The sequence below is a fragment of the Microcebus murinus genome, chromosome 13 (assembly GCF_040939455.1).
Source record: "Microcebus murinus isolate Inina chromosome 13, M.murinus_Inina_mat1.0, whole genome shotgun sequence".
NCBI classification, from domain to species: Eukaryota; Metazoa; Chordata; class Mammalia; order Primates; family Cheirogaleidae; genus Microcebus; species Microcebus murinus.
Window position 1 is genome coordinate 24,707,552 of NC_134116.1, and position 19,279 is coordinate 24,726,830.

Genomic DNA, 19,279 nt, shown 5'->3' on the forward strand with positions numbered 1-19,279 from the left:
GCTAATTGGGGCTGATTGACCCAAACCCGAGCCTCATCATCCCCCCACTCTATTTTTCTGTTCATACTTCCTTGTTTCTGTATGATTATAAAACCAGCAGAAAATCTAAGTAAAGTAGACCTTGACAACCATTTGCTTGGTCTCGTTCCTTTCTCTCGCCCATCTCTTTCAGGCACGGTCCCTCTCGCCCCCGCGAGTAACAGAAGGTCCCGCGGGCCAGGACAAGTGGCGCCCAACGTGGGGCTCCAGGTATGGACCTTTGTCAGATGATGCCAGCGCAAGCTCCTCAGCTGAGAAACCCCTAGAGAGACCTCCGTTCTGCCGCTCACAGAATCGATGGTCTGGTGAGTAGATTTTTTACATTGTCATCCCATCGAGATGGGCCATTCATTGTCTAAAGAGGCCGTTTTTATCAAGGATCTCAAGGCCTCACTCAGAGAGAGAGGAATTAGAGTTAAGAAAAAGGATCTAGTAAAGTTTTTTGTGTTCATTGATCGTGCTTGTCCTTGGTTTATTATTGATGGACCTGAGATTCACCCACACAAATGGCAAAAGGTAGGCAGAGATCTGAATAATTTACTTCTAGATCAAGGCCCAGATGCCGTCCCTGTATCTATTTTCTCGTACTGGAGATGAATCAGAGATATTGTTGAAGGGGCAGATTCAGATCCCAATAAAAAGCAGCTGCTCTCAGTAGCAGAATTCTGCCTCTGACCCGTGTCACGGTCCACTTCAAGAGTGTCTTTAGAGGCGGCTGAAGGGTCGACTCCCCCTAATAATCTTGAGGGACTAATATGCCCTTCCCCTTGCCCCTCAGTCCGTATTAATATGCCCCCTCAGGACCCCCGGCTGAGCTCCAGACATCTAGAGACGAGCCCCCCACTAGTAGGCCAGGCACCAACACCATCTACCCTCCTTTGCCTGAGGGTACGGCTCCTCATGCATTTAATTACCCGGTGTTCAAGAGACAACCCCTCCCAGAGTCCCTTGACCCCACAGGAGAGGCAGCCCTCAAGGAGGAAGCGGCCCGATATCACAATCCTGAATGGCCGCCTCCTTACGCGCCCCAGATCTGCGCACCTTCATTAATGCCTCCCCTTATAATGCCCTTACTTTTGCGTGCCAAAGAAGACTTAAGTCAAAGGGTTACGCAATTAAAAGATGTCTTACAACTTCAAAAAGAATTTGCCCAGCTTTCCAAAGACTTGTCCCTCCTCCAAGAGACGCTTAAAGATTCTGTCCCCATTAGCCACCCACATTATGAGACAGCCACCTTACCTAAGAGATCCTTAAAATCCCCCCATAAGGCCCTAGCATTCCCGGTGGTTACCCAGTCTAAAGACCTTGCCGCCCCTTCTTTGAGCCAGTCCCTGCCCCAAGATTCTGACAATGAGGATACGGAAGGGAGGGAAAGTGAAAGCGAAAGCGATGACCTCCTGGAAGAGACAGATTCAGAGCCCACTGAATTTCGCAGACTAAAGTTCAAAACCTTAAAAGAACTGAACTCTGCCATTAGGACGTATGGGCCCAATGCACCCTTTACCTATTCCCTTCTAGAGGCAGCCTCAGGGGGTGGCTACCTGCTCCCTGGAGAATGGATCAAACTAGTACAGGAGGTCCTTTCTTGCGGGAAGTTCCTCTCATGGAAGGCCGACTTTATCGACCGCTGTCAGACTACGGCTGCTAATAATTTAAAAAACCCCAATTCTGCATCTTGGACCCTTGAAAAACTTAGCGGACAAGGGAAGTTTGCCACTGAACAGCGCCAAAGGAGACTCCCAATTGGACTTTTGTCTCAGACCACCGCGGCTGCCTTCGGCGCCTGGCGAACACTTCCCTCTACGGGATCTGTTCTTACTCCCCTAACAAAAATCACCCAGGGAGCTCAAGAGGGTTTTAGTGAATTTGTGGGCAGGCTTTTAGAGTCTGCTGAACGAACCCTCAGACACGAGGATGAGAATAATAGGCTTATTAAACAATTGGCCTATGAAAATGCCAACAGCACCTGCAGGGCCATCCTCAGGGGCAAACTTAAAGACAAAGACCTTAATGACATGATTAGGATGTGTAACGATGCTGACCCCTTTGCCTATAAGGTGCCGCAGGCTGTGCAGCTTGCGGTCGGGGCTGCCATTCAAGGCACTGCGGCACAGAGAGGCTGTTTTAAGTGCCGTCAGCCAGGGCACTTTGTGAGGCAATGCCCCTTGGCCACTTCCTCTGCCAACCCTAACCCTCCTAAGCCGCCAGGCCTCTGTCCTTGCTGCAAGAGGGGAAATCATTGGGCCAATCAGTGCTGCTCCAAGACCGATTACCTCGGAAATCCCTTGCCCCCCCTTTTCGGGAAATGGTTTGAGGGGCCAGCCCCGGGCCCCTCGCCCTATTCAATTTCAGTCGGCCTCGGGGAACAGCCGACAAGAGGATCCCCAGCCCCTAGACTCCTCCGAGCAACCACAGGGAGCGCAGGAGTGGACTTGTGTGCCTCCTCCGACACAATATTAAGACCTTAGGATGGTGTTCAAATTTTGCCTACTGGCTCCTTTGGACACCCCCCCCCCCCCCCCCCCCCCGCTAATATGTTCTTTTTTATTCTGGGCCGAGCCTCCTCCACTCTTGCAGGGCTCATAGTCCACCCTTCCATAGTAGATAGTGACTTTACAGGGGAAATTAACATCTTAGCCAGCGCGCTTACCGGCCCTGTGTGTGTCTCTAAGGGACAGCGCTTAGCTCAGGCGTTACCTTTGCCCCTTAATACATCCTTCCCAGCCATTGCCTCTAACCGAGGTACTTCTTGCCCTGGCTCTTCTGATCTTTATTGGGTCCAAGCTATCACCAAAAAACGACCCACCCTGCGGTTAAAGTTAGATGGTAAACTTTTTGAGGGCCTTCTTGATTCTGGCGCCGATTCCACGGTTATTGCCCAGGACGCCTGGCCCGATTCATGGCCACTGCAGCCCTCCCTTACGCACTTACAAGGTATAGGACAGTCTAAAGATACTCTCCAGAGCTCAAAAATTTTCACATGGGAAGACTCTGAGGGAAACAAAGGCACCACTCAACCCTTTATAGTCCCAAACCTGCCTGTTAACTTATGGGGGCGTGATATCCTTGCACAAATGAATGTCATTATGTGCAGCCCCAATGAAGTTGTAACCAGGCAAATGCTTAAACAGGGATTCCTCCCAGGACAGGGTTTAGGCAAGGAGGGTCAGGGACTAAGAGCACTCCTGACCACCCTCCCTAAGTCAGACAGATCAGGACTGGGGTTCGAAGAACATTTTTTGTAAGGGCCATTGATCCCCCTGCACTTCAGGCAGATAAAATCACTTGGAAAAGTGACTCACCTGTCTGGATCGATCAGCGGCCCCTCCCGTCTAACAAGCTAGCCGCAACTACAGCATTGGTGCAGGAACAATTAGCTGCCGGACACATAGAGCCCTCTACTTCACCATGGAACACCCCCATTTTTGTCATCCAAAAAAGGACTGGCAAATGGTGGCTGCTACAAAATTTACAGGCTGTTAACCAAACAATGGTTCCCATGGGAGCACTCCAGCCTGGTTTGCCTTCGCCCGTAGCTATCCCCAAAGGCTACTATAAAATAGTCATTGACCTAAAAGACTGCTTCTTCTCCATACCATTGCACCCAGATGACTGCAAACGCTTTGCATTCAGTCTCCCGGTAGTAAACTGTATAGGACCCTCCCTGCGCTTCCAATGGCGAGTATTGCCTCAAGGCATGGCCAACAGCCCCACCCTTTGCCAAAAATATGTAGCTCAGACAATTGATTCTTTCAGAATTCAACATCCTCAGCTATATATAATTCATTATATGGATGACATTCTTTTTGCCGGAGCCGAAGAGGCAACCTTGCATCAAGTTACCATGCAGGTTGTCTCGGCCTTACAAGCTCGAGGCCTCCGCTTGTCCCCTGAAAAGATTCAGGTTTGCCCCCCTCACCTGTTCCTAGGCTTTGAATTGTTCCCCAATAAGGTCCTCTCTCAAAGGTGCAGATCAGAAAAGACTCTCTTCAATGCCTTAATGATTTTCAGCATCTTCTAGGCGACATTAATTGGCTTCGCCCATATTTAAAACTCACCACAGGACAGTTAAAACCCCTATTTGACATCCTGCAGGGAGATGCCCATCGAACCTCTCCCTGCTCCCTAACAAAAGAAGGGCAGCAAGCGCTTAATTTAGTCGAGCAGGCCATAAATGCCCAGGCCATTGGCTACTTCTCCCCCGATTCCCCCTTGTACTTCATTGTCCTCCCTACCCCCTTTTCGCCCACGGGACTCTTTTGGCAGGGCAAGCCTCTTTTTTGGGTTCACCTGTTGGCTTCCCCCCCTAAAGTCCTTCCCACTTACCCATACTTAGTAGCTAAGATTATTCGCTTGGGGTGAGAAAACTCCCTTAAGCTCTTTAGAAAGGATCCAGATATCATAATACTCCCTTACAATGCTTCCCAAATTCGGTGGCTAATACAAACTGATGATGATTGGGCGGTTAACTGTACGTCTTTCCAGGGCAAACTAGATAATCATTACCCCCCTGATAAACTAATTCAGTTCCTCTATTGGACACCTGTAATATTTCCCAAAAAAACAAGAGTCTCCCCCATTCCAGGAGCCATCTTAGTCTTTACCGACGGATCCTCCTCAGGCACCGCGGCCTATAGCATTAATGGCCAGGTTCGCAGTTTTCCCACAGGGTTCTCCTCTGCTCAACTCGTTGAGTTAGCAGCCTTAGTCGCAGTCTTCAAACACGTAGATCAGTCACCATTTAACTTGTATACTGATAGTTCTTATGTTGCTCATGCTGTCGCCACTTTAGAAACTGTGCCTCATATTCGGCCCTCCAACAATACCACTCAAATGTTCCAGCAACTACAAGGACTCATTCACTCCCTTTCTGCGCCCTTTTTTATAGGCCATATTCGCGCCCACACTGGCCTTCCTGGGCCTCTAGTCGCTGGAAATAATCTTGTTGATCAGGCAACCCGCATTGCAGGTGCAGTCCACACTATCGCCATTGACCCTGTCTGCGCTGCACGCCAAGCTCATAATTTACACCATCTCAATGCCCATACCCTCAGACTTAAATTCTCTGTTACTAGAGAACAAGCCAGAGAAATCGTCTGCCAATGCAGGGCTTGTTTTACCCTTCTCCCTGAGCCACACCTAGGAGTCAACCCTCACGGCCTGATCCCTGGGGAGCTCTGGCAGATGGATGTCACTCATTAACCCCCTTTCGGAAAGCTTAAATATGTACATGTCTCTATAGATACTTACAGTGGATTTATCTTTGCTTCCCTACAAACAGGCGAGGCCACCCGCCACGTTATCAGCCATGTTACAGCCTATCTCACTTCCCTCCCTCAGCCTAAAGTTATTAAGACTGACAATGGCCCGGGATATGTCAGCTCCAATTTTAAAAGTTTTTGTGCTCAGTTAGGCATTAAGCATGTTACAGGCATTCCTTACAACCCTCAGGGCCAAAGTATTGTAGAGAGAGCTCATCAGACGTTAAAAAATACGCTCTCCAAACTACAATCGGGAGGAGGAATTTTATATCCCTTGACAGGTAATTCCAAAACCCTGCTTAATCATACCCTGTTCATTTTAAATTTTCTCACCTTTGACACTGCCGGTAAAATGGCCACCAACCGCCTTTGGCACCCATCCACCACGGATACTTATGCACAGGCCTTATAGAAAGATCCGCTTACTGGCAAATGGTTGGGGCCTGACCCCGTCCTCATATGGAGAAAAGGACATGCCTGCATCTATGATACCCAGGCAGAAAACGCCAGATGGCTACCTGAGAGAATGATTAAGTTATATAATCCACCCAGGGAACCCCCTGAGAAGAATTCTTGATTCTGTTCTCTTCCAGAAAAATGACTCCCCGAGAAAAGACGCTGACCCTCTTGTGCCTAGTTCTAGCCACGGTCAGGAACACCGCCGCAGCCAACATCCACCAGGTCTACAACTATACATGGCAAATAATTAATGAGGCAGGAGACGTTGCCAATTCCTCCTCACACCTCTCTGCCACTACACCATGGGATCCACTAGAAGTCGACCTATGCGTGTTGGCCCTTAGAGCCCATGACTATTGGGGCACGCCCTCACATTTTGCACCACAGGTAAAACCCATTAACACAGGAGAACGAGACACCAGTTCTCAGCCAGGCTGTAGCTCTGGGGTTCGAAAGACTAATTAACCATGGCCCCTATATATGTTTGCCCTGAGGCTCATCGAGACCGTTCTCTTGCTGAAGCATGTGGCTATGCCCCTGACTTCTTTTGTGCCTCCTGGGGCTGTGAGACTACGGGCGATACCTACTAGAGCCCCTCTTCCTCCTAGGACTATATAACAGTCAAAAGAAAATCCCCTTCCCCGTACCACCTCAACAGCGGTCCAGTTCCCTTTAAGAAAGAGTGTAGCAACCAGTGGTGCAACCTCCTGTTGATTTTGTTCACCAAAGCTGGAAAAAAGGTCCCTTGGGACCAGTCCAGGGGATTCGAATGGGGGCTCAGACTTTACATATCTGGGAGAGATATTGGTCTCACATTTAAAATCAAGTTAATTAAAAGCCTCCCCAGAGGTCCTACAGTTGCAATAGGCCCTAATAACAACCTGCACCTACCACGGCCTTGCAATCCCTCCAGGGGCCTACCCTCCTCCCCAACTGTGTCCCCTTCTCCGTTCAGCACCTCCCTATACCAACCTACCTTACCCGAGGGGGCCCCTTCCTCGGCAGAACTAATTCTCTCCTTAGTCAACGCCTCTGTCAGGACCATCCGAGAGGCCAATAATTCAAAATATCAAGAGTGTTGGGTATGCTACTCCCCCTGGCCTCTCTTCTATGAGGGCGTCGCTACTATTGATGAGCCATTATTTACTAACAACACCAGCAGACTCAGATGGGGCCTAGAGACCCATGGTGGCCTGACACTCAGCCAAGTCACAGGCCTAGGCCTTTGCCTTCTTAGCCCAAGAATGCTCCCTCCCGCACCCTTAGAGAAAATATGTAATCAATCAATTACTGTCAACTCCACTTTTCAGTATATTCAGGCATCTAACACCTCTTATTTTGCTTGTTCTTCCGGCCTTACCCCGTATGTAGTCACTGCAACTTTCTTGAGCATAGAGAATATTGTGTGTTAGTCATGCTTTTCCCCAGACTGACTGTACATCCTGCTGATGAGTTACTTCAGTTTTGAGAGCGAGGCACCACAATGCCCCGGGTAAAGAGAGAACCCATCACAGTTTGGGGCCTTGGTGCCACAGGGGCTGGAACAGGCATAGCCTCTCTGATCACCTCCAATCAACAATACCTGCAGCTCTCTGCGGCCATCGATAATGATCTCCGAGAGCTACAGCAGGGCCTAAAATATCTCAAAGAATCCCTCGCTTCACTTTCTGAGGTAGTGTTGCAAAATAGAAGAGGCCTAGACTTAGTGTTCCTCCAAGAGAGAGGTTTGTGCGCAGCACTTAAAGAAGAATGCTGCTTCTACGCAGACAAAACAGGTCTGGGAGAAGATAGCATTGAGAGAGTTAGACAAAGCCTTAAAAATAGAAAAAAATCACAAGGGATTTTCACAATCACAACAGAGGGAACAAAGTGAGGCATGGATCAAAATTGGTTTTCCACATCCCCCTGGTTATCCACATTGCTTCCCAGTGTCTTGAGGCCGTTTGTAGGTTTTTTGTTGCTTCTCACCTTTGGGCCTTGGGCATTCAAAAAACTAACCAACTTTGTCAAGTCGCTGGTAGACGCAGCCACACAAAAATCGGTCTCTGTGTTTTACCAACGGCTAGAACAAAGAGGCTCCAGAGAAGACCTCCATACAGAACCTCCCCATACAGCCACAGAGGGTCTAAAATTTTCAAACCTTGCCTCAGACATAGAACGCAGTTGGTTCCAAAGGCTGTAGAGACACTCATGACGGGATTATTGCGATGCCGCATACCAGGTGCACACCCCCACCAGCAGTGAGGTAACTCCATGACGGGAATATTATAGGTCCATGCCCTGGGGCACACTTCATCATTAAAAGTGCCAGAGCTGGGTGCCACCTACATAGCCTAAGACAGAGGCCTCACCTTCACATTGATCACACGATCTTGTTTGGGGTGCTGGTCGCAGAAGCCCATCACATAGCCTAAAACAGGCTCTCCACCAACCTGTATAAATCTCCCTCATATTAATAAAAAGAGGGGGAGATGTTAGAGACTAAGACCCTCAACACCCCAATGACTTGTCCTACGCACGGGCCTCGCCCTGGAAAATTTCCAGGACGAAAGTAAGCACCCAACCCTCCAGCTATAGCTCTGAGAAGAATGCATTCCATGAGGTGCTTGCTCCAGGGTGTGCTACCTGCAATTGTTCCCGACCCCCGCCCGGTTAAGGTTGAGTGATCAGTTACAAACAGCTTCGATGCCGATAAGATGCTAATTGGGACTGATTGACCCAAACCCGAGCCTCATCATCCCCCCACTCTATTTTTCTGTTCATACTTCCTTGTTTCTGTATGATTATAAAACCAGCAGAAAATCTAAGTAAAGTAGACCTTGACAACCATTTGCTTGGTCTCGTTCCTTTCTCTCACCCATCTCCTTTAGGCACGGTCCCCCTCACCCCCCGCGAGTAACAGAAGGTCCCCTGGGCCGGGACATTATCTGAGAATGATAAAGAAACTAAGAAGACATTGGCTATCTCTTTTAAGAAAGAACAAAACAAAATGCTTTTTTAGTCACATAATACCAGAGTTTTGTATGTGTTCTGACAACAGAGAGAGTAGGAAAAACTGTTCTGTTCTTAGCAAAAGATAGAACAAAAATTTGGTAAACCATCAAGAATAACTGAAGATAAATAAAATGAATGCATAGTGTTACTTTTAGTTTCCTTTAAAATTTATGTCTTTAAAATATACTTCACTCACTAATGGCTATGCTTCTCTGATAATATAAGGAATTATTTAATGCAAACATATATGGTTTGGGCCTGATTTCAGGTTCCAATGTTAGAGAAATGTAGATGTTGGATTATGAAGATTTTAGAAGCTACCACTGACCTGTGGCAGTATACAGACAGTCCCCAACTTACAATGGTTTGACTTGTGATTTTTTGACTTTACAGTGGTATGAAAGTGATACACACTCAATAGATACCATACTATAAATATTGATCTTTTCCTGAGCTAGCAATATGAGACATGATATGTCTAGTGAGATATCATGACTGACACTAGGCAGTGGCAGTGGCAGCTAGCTGTAGCCCACAATCAGCTATGAGCTCACGAGCTTAACAGCCAATACTTTACAGTGTACTGTATTGCCAGATGATTTTGCCCAAAGTTAAGCTAATGAAAGTGTTCTTAGCATGTTTAAAGTAGGCTGGGTTAAGCTATGATGTTTAGTAGGTGAGACGTTACTAAAGGCATTTTTGACTTAAGATATTTTCAACTTATGATGGATTCATCAGGATGTAACCCCATTGCAAGTTGAGGAGCATCTGAATTTTAAACAAAGGCAAAGGAACTAAGAAGTAAACATCTCCGTGAATATTGCACTTATAATTCTATATCTATTAAGTCATAATGTCAACATTCACCAACCCTGTCAGGAAATCTGTCTCATATTTAATTGAAATCCTTATATTTATCATTATGCCTCAGTTTCTGGTATTGATAAAGAATGTATTCTTTATCAGGGATGAGTTTACTATGGAACCAATGGAGCTTAAATTCTTTTTTTTTATATTTTAGGATATTATGGGGGTGCAAACATTTTGGTTACATGTAATGCCTTTGCCTCGCCCAAATCAGGGCTACAAGCATGCCTTTCCCCAACACAGTGTGTTCCACCACTATTAGTTGTGAGTTTACCCCCTCAACCCTCCCAACCTGACCAGCACCCAGGGAATATTATGTGAGCACCTTAGTGTTGATCAGTTAATAACAATTTTATGGTGAATTCATGTGGCACATGTTTTTCCATTCTTGTGATACGTCACTTCGAAGGATGGTCTCAAGCTTTATCCAAGATAATATAAGAAATATTGTTAAAATGTCCATACTACCTAAAGTGATGTACAGAATTAATGCAATCCCTATCAAAGTACCATCATCATTCTCTACAGATCTAGAAAAAATAATTCTACACTTTGTGTGGAACCAGAGAAGACTTTGTAAAGCCAAAGCAATCTTAAGCACAAAGAATTCATTTGGAGCATCAATCTATCAGATTTCAAGCTTTACTACAAGGCTATAGTAACCAAAACAGCATTATATTGGCATAAGAACAGACATATAGACCTTTAGAACAGGATGGAGAATCCAGATATGAAACCATCCTCATATTGTCATCTACTCTTTGACAAAGCAAATAAAAATATACATTGTGGAAAAGAATCTCTATTCAATAAATGGTGCTGGAAAAACTGTATAACCACATGCAGAAAATACTGAAACTGGATCTCCACCTCTCTCCTCTTACAAAAATCAACTCACAATGGATAAAAGACTTAAACCTAAGGCATGAAACCTTAAGAATTATGGAAGAAAATGTTGGAAAAACTCTTTTAGACATTGGCCTAGCCAAAGAATTTATAAAGAAGACCCCAAAGCAATCAAAGCAGCCACAAACATAAATAAATGGGACCTGATAAAAATAGAAAGCTTCTGCACAGCCAAGGAAAATACCATTAGAGTGAATAGACAGCCTACAGAATGGGAGAAAATATTTCCTTTCTGTCATTCCATAAAGGGCTGATAACAAGAATCTATATAGAACTTAAGAAAATCAACAAGAAAAAAATCAAGCAACCCTATCAATAAATGAGCAAAGGAGCTTAGCTTCTTGACACCTCACTTGCATAAGCTCCTTCCAAGAGCTTGGGAGGGATCCTAGCATTGTGTTAGATGGTCATACATTTTCATAAAATTCACAAAATTAAGATATTTTAATTGTACTCAGTTGGACCATGTGCTCATACTTATTGTTGTCATGCTTTCCCTTGGTTCTAGATGACAGTAGAATGTCCATGAGCAGTAGTCACCAACCTTTTTGGCACCAGGGACTGGTTTCATGGAAGACAATTTTTCCATGGACCAGGGGTTAGGGGATGGTTTCAGAATGATTCAAACACATTACATTTATTGTACAGTCAAACCTCTCTGTTAATGATAACCTGTATTTATAGCTGCTCCCCAGAGCTAGCATCACTGCCTTAGGTCCATCTCAGATCATCAGGAGTTAGATTTTCATAATGAGCACATAATCTAGATCCCTCACATGTGCAGTTCACAGTAGGGTGCGTGTTCCTATGAGAGTCTAATGCCACTGTTGCCGTTGATCTGACAGGAAGCAAAGGTCAGGTGGTGAGGTGAGCAATGGGGAGTGCATGAAGCTTCGCTGGCTTGCCAGCTGCTCACCTCCTGCTGTGCAGTCTGGTTCTTAACAGGTCATGGACCAGTATCGATCCATGGCCCAGGATTTGGGGACCACAGTCCATAAGCATTTTGGGGATCCAGTTAAAGCTGAGTGTCACATACATCTAGTTTTGATGTAGTGGACATATTTTTGCAGTTCACAGTCACTTCTATGAGTAGCTCAGTTGTTGCTAGTTATCCCATGTTAAGAATTGTTTCCATACTGCCCACTGGTGACTTACTTGGTGCCATGAAATAAAGATTTAGTACCAGACATTGTAAAATGATATGAGCTTGTCCTGTAGGACACTGGACTTATGTGGAAAGTGGGAACAAATGAGGGTTGAAGTGTTTGGATCTAGAAGTTTACATGTGTAAAATTCTTCCATTTGTCAGACATGTAAAAGTATAAGCAGGGAATTGGTTCTTACCAATACTTAGTCAAAATACAAAATCTCCTTTATCAGGAATACTTGATAATCCAGCATATACAATTATCAACATATCTCATATATATACTATACATATGTATGTATATTTTCCTTTTTGTTGGAAATTATATAAGGGAGAACTGATCAGAATGTGTGCTTGTAGGGCACAGCCTGTGAGTATTAAAAAAGCATATTGTCTGTGTGAAGTCATGTTTTTGTGCACCCTAACTTCAATTTAAAAAATTCAATTGACCATTCTAAAAGAAAGATTGAATTTTCTTTGTATTATTTCTGCATAAAATTACATAGAAACATTGTCATATGATGAGGCTAAATGTAGCAAATATAAAGATACTCCAGACAGTCAATAAAAATATTTTTTTGGATTTTTGATGTTTGTAATATCTGTCAGGTTTTTAAAAGTTTGTAATTTGTAATTTCTTATTTTTTAAAAAAATCTTCTCTTAACTAATTTGTTTTTATTTTCCTTAAAATTATCCCCCAAATTATATAGGTTTAAGGTCCCACAAAATTTATATTTGCCCCTCTGCACTATGTAGTGATGATAGTTAAAAATTTGAATCAATTTAGTTTAAAAAATTGGGTGAGAAGCTCAATAATTTTTTGAAATTATATAGAAACAGTAGAAAATTTTTCATATCCTGTGAAAGTCACTCATTCCTTTTTCTCTAAGAGCAACAATCCTAGTTTGTAAAGTTTTTCTTTATGTGTTATATTTTGAACATCACTGCTATACAATGGAACTTTCTGTGATCTTGGCAATGTTGTATACCCCTGCCGCATAATATGGTAACCACTAACCATATGCGGCTATTGATTAATTGAAATGTACCTGGTGAGACTGAGAAATTGAAATACTAATTTTATTTAGTTTACATTTACATAGCCAAACACAGCTAATAGCTCCCATATTGGACAACACAATTTACACCTTTTATCATCTTTAGGATGAATCCTTCATGTCTTATCCACATCTCTATCTAGTCATTGAGTATAGAATTCTATGTTTTTATGCAATAAAATCCTAACTCATAACTAACATGATATGTATTATTCAGAAGCTTGTCTTTTATTTTTCAGTATGTCTCAAATCAAATAGTCTTATATTCTGAGTATGTTGTAAATATTTTTATAGGCAAGTCTTATTTATTATGTTTATTGTTGGCAGATGCTGGAAAGCTTAAACAGGTTTGTAATAAAATTCACCAAAGAAACATACTTTTCCATATGGTGTAATTAATCAGTTAAAGAATGGTTTATTTGGGGGGAAATGATGCATAGAATCCAATCAGTATTGACATTCTGTTTGCCTAAAAGTTGTGCTTACTAAAATGAGCTTGATAAAAGTTTGACACATTCAACAAATGGAGACTTTGTACTACATCAGAATTAATTTAACAGCTCTTATACAGATATTTTATATGCTTTACAAGTGTAGAGTGATAGATAAGGCAGATGCAGCTGTGACCTGCCCCCTGGAAGCTGACTGTTTACATCCAATAACAATTCCTGGAATGTAACAGGAAACTGCGCATGACCATATAGCTAAGCTAGATATTTCTCCAGGCTTCCTGTTAGAATAATGTCTGTTTTTTATTCCCCTTCAGGCACAGAAGAAAATCACTCTGAAAACCACACAGAAGAAAATACATATTTAAAACAAATGTAATTTTCCCCAGATGTATGATTCTTTATAGAATAATCTCCAGATAGCTATTGCAACAGCAGGAATTGGAAACCTAAACAAAAAGAAAAACAAAAGAGCAGCCTCTATGTTAAGGTCTGGTATACTACAAAATTACACTAAAATTCAATAGTAGTACTAAACAATCTTTTAATCTTTAGGCCCACAAAAATTCACAGAAGCCTGCAAATTTGCGTCAAGACATTTTTCATTGTTGTTTCCTCTGTATTGTCATAATATCTTGTGTTTTTGTCTACTATTTTCATGCCACTGGATTGAAAAAATTCAATTATTTCTCTATCAAATGTCGTATTCCCTGTGTATATAGTGCTAGATATTAGGATAAAACTGAAATGGTTAGGCAAACATTAAGATATATTCATTTTAGTTAATTGTGTTCTTAAGGCAAGTAGGCAATGAAGCATTTTTTTGTTGTTTTCATTTAAAATGAACCTTAGTGCTGGGTGCACACAAATTCAGTTTGCTTAAAAAAAGAAACAGTCATAAAAACCCAAAGTAATAAAAGCTTTTTTAGAGTCCCTTGTTTACCTAATCTTATATTTTGATATATAGATTCTCAGGGTGTGAGCATTTGCTAATTTTGGGGGCAGGATTCATGGTTTATGTAGAAATATAATTACTTTCATCAAACTTACATATGAATATAAGAAAAATCTTAACATAGTATTATTTAATAGGTTTAAAAGTTTAAAAACATTGGTACTTTTCTCCAGCATAATTAAGTAATGAGAAATTTTGGAAGGAAAATGAATATTTGTCAAACTGGAGAGGATAAAGCCACTTAGAATTACAATGTATACTTTTAGCAAGGGAATAAAGTTTTATATAAGGCTGAGAGTTCTAATAATTGGCAAACTTTTATAATTCATTGGTCATGAAAAAGAAAGGTTAAAAAAAAAGCCCAGAGAAAATACTGTCAGGGAAGCTCAGGAAGGAACTTTTAGAAGATCCTTTTGTATAAGATTTCACAGATATTAAAAAAAGTAATAAGGAAATACTATAAACAACTTTATGGTAATGAACTCAAGAAAACATAAAATGGACAAATTCCTAGAAAAGCAAAAATGACCAAAGCTCACTCAAAAATAAATTGATACCCAAGTAGCTCTATTTCTATTAAAGAATTGAAGTTTTATTTATTAACCTTTCTACATATAAAGCTCCAAGCCCATACAGCTTCACTGGTGAATTCTTCAAAACATTGAAGGAGGAACTGCCATTTACACACAGGCTTTTCCAGAAAACTGAAGAGAATTGAAGTAAAGAGACAATATCTTTAGCTTGCTAAGCTGTTATGCAAATATCTTGTAGTACCTTTGCTCAGAAGGCCTGTCCCATGCAGAAACATAAAAATATTCATGCAGAATTGCTAATATATTAGCAATGAACAATTAGAAATTAAAATGAGCAAATAATAACTTTTATGATAGTCTTCAAGACTGTCTTCAAGACTTTTTATAAAACTACAGTAATCAAGACAGTGTAATATTGGAGTAAAAATAGACAAACTGATCCATACTACAGAACAGAGAGTCCAGAAATACACCCGTACATATTTTCAGTTGATTCTTGTAACAGGCGCAAAGGCAATTCAGTAGAGAAAGGATAGTCTTTACAACAAATCATGCTAGAACAAATGGATATCCCTATATAAAAAGTAAGAAAGTGAAGTCTGATCCTACCTCATACCATTTCAAATCTTAACTCAAAACTTATCACTGGACCAAATATAAACCCTAAAACTATAAAATATTTAGAAGGAAGAATAGGAGAAAATCCTTATGATTGTCTTGACCTAGGCAAAGAGTTTTCAGCCATGATGCCACCAAAGCATGATTCATAAAACAAAAAGTGTTAAATTGGAATTTTTCAAAATTAAGATCTTCTGCTCTTTGAAAGACATTGTGAGAGAATGAAAAGATAAGCCACAGACTGGAAAGAAATATTTGCAAATCATATTTTTGGTAAAGTTATGTATCCAGGAAAGTTGGCTCTCAAAATTCAGGAAGAAAACAAGCAAATAAAGCTAATTTTATGGACAAGAGATTTAAATAGACACTTCACTAAAGAAGATACACATAGGGTGCCTATGGAAAATAGGCACACTATGAGATGCTCAGTATCATTATTCATTAGGAAAATACCAAATAAATACAGAATGAGATATCTTTGCACACCTATTAGAATAACCTAAAATAAAAAGGAATGACCTTATCAAGCATTGGTGAGGATGTGGGGAAACTGGAACTTTCACACATCACTTGTGGGAATGTAAAATGGTTCAACCACTTTGGAAAACCATTTTGGCAGTTTCTTAAACATATTCCTGCACACAACCCAGCCTTTTAAATTCTAGATGTTTATGTAAGAGAAATGAAAGCATCAAAGACTTGTTCTTTAATGTTTATAGCAGCCTTACCTATACTAGTCAAAAACAGGAAACACCTCAATTGTTCATCAACAGCTAAATGTATAAACAATTGTGGTTTATACAATAAAATACTACTCAGTACTAAAAAAAAATACATGCCTCAACACAGAAACATGGATGAATCTCAAAATAATTATACCGTCCAGCAAATACTGAATAAAATACAAAAGGTATTTCAAAGAAGCAAGGGATCAATTTCAAAATGAATGATAATAGAAACTAGTGGGCAAAAAATGCAGATCAGATGATGTTACCTCCCTTTCTCTGTAAATGCATCAGTCTTCACTTATTTGCTAAAGCAAAATAGTTGGGCATCCTCTTGGACTTACTCTCTTCCTTGCTTTTTCATCCAATTGGTTATCATTTCTTTTCTATCTTATATTAGATATATTCTAAATACATCTTATTTCTGTCCTGTTTTCTCTGACTTATCTTCTATTGCTTTGGGCAAATCCTCATCATTTCCTATCTGCAAGTACTTCCTAACCATTCTCTCTGTGTCAGTCTTCCTCCCCTCTAGTCTATGTTCATGCAAAAAAGGGGAGCAGTTACCTGCAGGGGTAAGGGGAAGAAGCAACTACCCCAAGTCGAAGAGAGAGAGTTCCAGATGTAGGCAGCCAGGTGACTAGATCTGTGGTCTTTGATCAAGGAACACAGCCATTGCAGAGCCATGGCCTGGGCAGCAATGGTGGAACAAATGCTGACCTCATGTTCATCTTCCCCTTCACTCTCCTGGCCATGTCTTTTATGGGCCAAACCCAAACCAGAAATCAAGGTGTCCGGTGGGTGCAGTCCATAGAGGTCAGCACCCCAGGGCACAGAGCAGGGTGAAAAAGAAAGAATGGATTTGGAGAGATAAACAGAGGATATGTCAACACATCCTTCTCAAACAAATCATACTATTCTCCTTCTAAAAATAGCTTTGAGTGTGTTTTGGGGCAGGAGCAGACCTTTGCCCCTACCTTCAAAATTGAAAGATAATGCTTTTTCTTATTATTAATGTTTATTTGCCAAACTAAATGAATGGTAACTATAATTTATTAAGTGTCTATTATCTGACAGGCACTTTCCTAAGAAGTGTATATGTATTATCTCATTTAGTCCTCTCCATAGCTCTGTGAAAGAGAGACTATTTTCAATATTTTACTGATAAGGAAGCTTATCTGTCTGCACAATGGTGTCACATTACACAGGCATAGTCAATAATCTTACATGGATTTACTAATACTTGTAGGAAGGAAGATATGAAGGAAAATGAGAAATTAAATAATACAGATGATCTCACTTGCCATTCCACTCTCAATGTGGAATGAGAAACTAGAGTTTATTTATTTTGTATAATGTGACCCTTTAAACATACACCAACTAATTTATCTGGTTCTCAAAGGAAGAAACAAGGCAAGAAGAAAACTGACTATTATGAATTATTAAGAGATGGTATGTTGTTTTCCAATGTGGCTCCATTTGTGTATCTTATTCTCATTTTATTCACTGACTTCAAAGCCTAACCCTTTGATAACATGGCTCCACTGTTAAGAATTAGAGACTGGATTAAAACACAGGCTGATTATATTAATAAAATCCTGTCTGGATATAAACTCCTTGCTCTTCAGCATTATCATATGAAGCCTCAATAAAGAAAAGGCTAAAAACTGTCAACTTGTCCTTTTTTCTTTCTCCCTGCAGAATTGGGAGCTTGAGATTATTTCTCTTTTTCCTGGTTTACTGTTACTTAATATTTTTGAGTGCCTGCAACTTGAAAGGCAATGAAAATTTTATATATCCTGCCATTGTCTTTTATTAGCTTGATTCTATGAAAGGGTACACTTATAAAACAGTATTCATATTTTACAGTATAAGATATGTCAAATTTCTATTGGTATAAAAAGTTTATTTCCATAACTTATACAATATATGTCAGAAAAAATGTTAGCATTTTCAAGACTAGCAGCAATTTTTTTCCCTGTTAGTTTTATTTGTCTAAACATTATGCAGAAATATTTAGCGCTCATAATCTAACATTGCTGGAAATCCAAGTAAATCCATTTTTAGAGCAGAAGATACTTTTTATTCAAAAGAAACTGTTAATAAATACTGCAAATACTTTGAATCCACATTTTTGCTTTTGAAATATCCTTTTAATTCATAAGGCACTTCAATTTATATCATTGCTACTTATTTTAAACTTTATCTTTCATATTAATTTAAAGGGTCATGTATTTTTTATTTGTATTTTGAGCATGCCTAGAGTGTACCTGCAAATAATAAACATTCAGCCAAAGACTGCTGAATGAATGAATGAATTTTCTAAATGACAGCCACCAAGATTTATTCTGAATTTTTATTAATTCTATTTACAGTTGACCTAGAAAATCTATACTGTTTATATTTAAGGGATGATATAAACTTCTGATATGTGGAGTTATAATCATTATGTTCTAGATCTTTAAATAAGTTGTATTTATTTTAAGCAGAAATCTACAACAAAACCAAGAAAACTATCAATGATAGCATAAATTGGGCTGAATCAGGAGCAGTAAGTGTTCTGTTGGATGTGCATAGTAATTTTTAAAGGTTTTTGAGTCAACATTTTATAGTTCGACGATTTGTCATAAAAATTGGGATTTCTGAGTTTTCTTAAAATCTGAAGGTAAGCCAACACTGCCTCTGTTCCCAAAATCTATGGTCATGTCCGTTGACCTTTTAAACCCAGCCTTTGGTGCTAGCTGGGTCACTGCAGATCCCATCCCTTCTGCAGCGCATGCGCGTTCACTTCTAACTGGCTCAATCCGTCATTAGCATCAGTTGTCCTGAGACTGAGGGTGCATGAAAGGAATACTCAGACTGAATGATTTTAAGGGAATCAGTTTCTAGATTCTCAATTCCTGGTATTCTTTCTTAAAAAGAATACCAGTCTGAGAACCTGCCTGAGTTCACAGTAACCCTTCTTCCAGAATAGAAAAGAAAGGCATGCCCTCTTCCATCCCAAATCTAATGCTCTGGGCTTAAAAGCTAAGGAGATTGAAACAAAATGCAAGCTTCCTGTAATGACTAACTGAAGCGCTGCAGACCTTGAGAGCTGCTTGTCTGTCCTGTCTTCTATTTTTTGGTTCCTGGGGACGGCAGGCATGAGAAATGGGGTCCTTATCATGATGCTTTAAATGCAGATAAATTCTAGAATGAGGTAGTGAAAGCAATGGCAATGTTTACTTTATTTACTTGTTTGCTAATCAGATGTATGTTGAACCTATG